Below are 4,034 nucleotides of genomic sequence, written 5' to 3'. Positions count from 1 at the left end.
ATAGAACATTGAAAATATATATATATGCATGTATTTATTTTATTTACAATTATTTTTTTCTTTATATAAGGTATAATGTATGTCAGCTGGAGGAGTGGTTGCTGGATAAAGATCTTCAGGGCAGTGGAGCGCGTGAGTCTCTGGAGCCTCTGATTCAGGCAGCTCAGCTTCTGCAGATCAAAAAGAAGAGCCAGGACGACGCAGGGGCCATCTGTACTATGTGCACAGCTCTCACCACTGAACAGGTGTGTGTGTGTGTGTGCGTGTGCGAGATCTGAATGGAGTCTCTGATGAAACCTTGAGTTCAGTTCTGATGTTCTGTGTCTGTTTGTGACAGATTGTGAAAATCCTCCGCTTGTACACACCAGTGAATGAGTTTGAGGAGAGAGTGTCTATATCATTCATAAAGTCTGTACAGGTGAGTCATTTCTCAATGTTTTTAAATGTATTTTAAGTCAGATATTGTTCGATTTACATAGTAAAACACTTCTCCATCCTCTCTAGACTTTATTAAAGGATCGTAAGGAGTCTTCTCAGTTACTGATGGACGCAAAGATCATTTTCCCAGTCACTTTCCCCTTCAACCCTTCACCTGTGGCCCTCGAGACCATCCAGATCCCCAGCAGCCTCAACCTGAACTTCCTGACACCAGTTTAAAAACACACCAGTGACATCTTCATGGAACCTGCAGAGCAGACAGGATCAATCTGCTTTGAAATAAACCCTTGGATTGTATTTGTGGTCACATTTTCTGGGATGTTTGTTTACACTTCCTGTATCACTGTTAAGGATTTCACTTATGAGATGAATTTTAGAAACGTTAAACGGCTTGCACTGTATTTGCTGGTGTGTGTTTTGGGGCTAAAATGAGTTGTAGTGTTAAAGACCTCAATTAGGTCATATAGCTCAAATGGGTCTGCTGCCTTTATAATAGTTTGCCAATAAAATATTGCTGTAAAGAATATTTATAGGGTTTCTTGTAAGGTTGAAAATGGACAGGAGTACTTTTTTTGATCTTTATAAAAATCTTAAATATTTTTGTGTGCAGTATTTGAATGTAAAAACTTTGTCATTGCCATTTGAAATATGAAATCAAATGCTATTTAAAAAAATTACTGAATTATTTTTCTTCATTAAATATTTCTTTAAGGCATTCAAACATTATAATACAGTATTTAAAAAATATATATATACACATACACAATATATATATATATATATATTTTTGCAATCGATTAAACAATATCATTTTGAAATGAGTAACAAGTAAATCAGTGAAAATAAGTAACTGCAAATAGATTGTAAAAAAAAAAATTTTGGGAATTAATTTAACGAGTCAATTGGAATTAAGTTGTTAAAATATTATGTGCTTTGTGGAGAGCAAAGAAAAATATAAATTGTGTATTAGAAAAAAAACAGATTTACCTCATATACTTGGTTTGTGTTACACAAATGTTACAATCAACAAACTGACCAGCAACAGATTAAAGAAAACAAAAGGTATTTTATACCGGATATTTTTTAAATGTTTGGTATTGCATCTTTATTGAATCACAGTTTTTACAGTGTACAATATTAAAAAATTTTAGATTAAGATATGTAAACAACTGGCCATCCATCCAGAGTGTTTCCCTGTCTACGGCCTGAGCTGCTGGGACAGGCTCCTGAATCTCTACATAGAACATGCAGCTTGGAGAATGGATGGCTATATAAACTCATTTGCATACATTAATTCTTATAAGTTCATATCTTCACACTCATCTTGTTTGTCTGAAAGTTCTGAAATCTTAAACGCACTATTTATCCATTTGTGTTCTGACTGTTCCACAGATTGAGGAAAGGAGCGTGAAGATCCATATCCTGAGCTGCCAGTGGAGACTATGGAGCATGATGACCCAAACCTGCTGTCTGCTTCTAGTTGTGCAGAGTTTACCTGAGACCTCTTGACTAGATAACTCACTGGGGGGAAAAAATACAAGCAGAAGAAATATTTTTAAAATGTGCTAGAACACAGGCTAACACGATTCTAACACAATATATTATATATTTGAGATCTTTCCTTATCTGACTCATCATTTCACTTTTAGAGGTGACTCTGACTGTTTCTAGTCATCGTTGATCTAACTTTTCCTTTTTTTCCCCCAGATTTATAGGCTATAAAAACAGTTTATCTTTGGCCACATACTGTACACACTTAAAATTACTTTTCCAATACATTCATTATCTTAATCTAGATATTTTCAGAATGTCAGAAGTTAAACACAATTTTAATGCTCTTAAGTGCATCAATAACTAGTTTCATTCAGTTTGATTTTTGACAGCCATCATAATGTTCAACACCTCATCAAAAGATAATAAAATAGGCCCGAACAAACTGAATAAGTTTTTTTTTTAATTATTATTATAAATTTCAAGATCAAACTCTTGTAACAAAAAGATACTCACTGGATCGTCCAACTTTCGTGCTGTGTTTTTCTGTTGCTTGAGTTGTGTGGCGTCTGTAAAGACATCCAGTTACCGTTTTCCCTCTAACACTCACTAGACAAAAAGTAGAAAATCATCATGTAGGGACTTGATTTTATCCAATGGAAATTGAATGATTTTCATTATTCTTCATGTGCCTTCCTGTTTTATCACCTGCATTATTATGGTGGTTGTCAGTATATGTTAAAGTTAGAAAACACATTTTAGTAGCAGTGTGCATTGTCGAATTCACAAGTTTAAAATGAATTTTAAATGAATGAATTTTAAAATGAATTTCACATTTTTGCTGTATTTTTTTTATTTATTTTTTACAAAATTATTCTGGCAACCACAGCTGCCGGTTTTTTTTTTTTTAAACAAGGTTTTTTTTTTTACTGTGTACATATACAGTATATAATATACTATATATCATAATTAGTTGTGATTGACAGATTAGAAACATGACAGAAAACTTTGCTACTACTACAGTTTTCTATGGGTGATGTAGACATACATTTTCACCATTTCACAAAACAAAACAGATGGGATTCTTAATATTTTATTTTAAAAAAAGGTCACAGTGAGACCAAAGTGTACTTAAAACAGTCAAACAAAAGCACTCACTGCTGGGTGGTGGAAGTTCAATGCTGTTATATAGTTTTATGGCCCCTGACTCATAACTTGTGTGAGACGAATCTCTGGAACGTGATGATCCAAAAACTATGTCTGCTCCTGATCGTGATCTGAATGAGCCATAAGCAGAACTTCCCAGAGACCATGAATCAGATTCATCATCTCCACTCACTATAATAATGAAAACAGAGAGCAGATCAATAGTAGAACATTCACATTAATGCATTTGACAGACACTTTTATCCAGTCATTTTTATCAGTTCACGTGGTTGTGATTCATTCAGATGGTCAACCTTACAGTCAACTCTAAATGGGTCAGGCAATGTTGTGAGATGTGTTCACTTACTGTATATAGCCTGTTGATTAAGAAGTGCCACTAGGGGCAGTTGTTGTAAGAGATGAGGATATGCATGCATGTATGAGAAACAGAAGTGTGTGCTTTTCATGCAGTGGCTCAGTAATTAAATATTAGTCAAAGATAACACAAGTGAACACAACATGCAGTTTTTAAATGAAGGTTTTTATTATTAAGGGAAAACAAAATCCCAAACTACATGGCCCTGTGTGAAAAAGTGTTTGCCCCCTAAACCTAATAACTGGTTGGGCCACCCTTAGCAGCAACAACTGCAATCAAGCGTTTGCGATGACTTGCAATGAGTCTGTTACAGCGCTGTGCAGGAATTTTGGTCCACTCATCTATGCAGAATTGTTGTAATTCAGCCACATTGGAGGGTTTTCGAGCATGAACCGGCTTTTTAAGGTCATGCCACAGCATCTCAATAGGATTCAGGTCAGGACTTTGACTAGGCCACTCCAAAGTCTTCATTTTGTTTTTCTTCAGCCATTCAGAGGTGGACTTGCTGGTGTGTTTTGGATCATTGTCCTGCTGCAGAACCCAAGTTCGCTTCAGCTTGAGGTCACGAACAGATGGCCAGACA

At 35.3% G+C, this 4,034-nt stretch overlaps 1 long non-coding RNA gene across 1 annotated transcript; it reads right to left on the bottom strand.

Moving 5' to 3' along the window:
* Positions 1-1,517: 1,517 nt before the first annotated feature.
* On the bottom strand, positions 1,518-3,261 carry LOC107569702 (uncharacterized). Its single transcript, XR_001606935.1, has 3 exons — positions 3,088-3,261; positions 2,446-2,538; positions 1,518-1,959 (listed from the first exon to the last, which is right to left on the bottom strand). It is a non-coding gene; the product is annotated as an uncharacterized lncRNA (long non-coding RNA).
* Positions 3,262-4,034: the final 773 nt, after the last annotated feature.

This window comes from Sinocyclocheilus grahami, unplaced genomic scaffold (assembly GCF_001515645.1).
Source record: "Sinocyclocheilus grahami isolate Dianchi unplaced genomic scaffold, SAMN03320097.WGS_v1.1 scaffold1374.1, whole genome shotgun sequence".
In the NCBI taxonomy this organism is placed as follows: domain Eukaryota; kingdom Metazoa; phylum Chordata; class Actinopteri; order Cypriniformes; family Cyprinidae; genus Sinocyclocheilus; species Sinocyclocheilus grahami.
The sequence above is the reverse complement of the archived record's forward strand: the minus strand, read 5'-3'. Positions and strand labels throughout refer to the sequence as shown.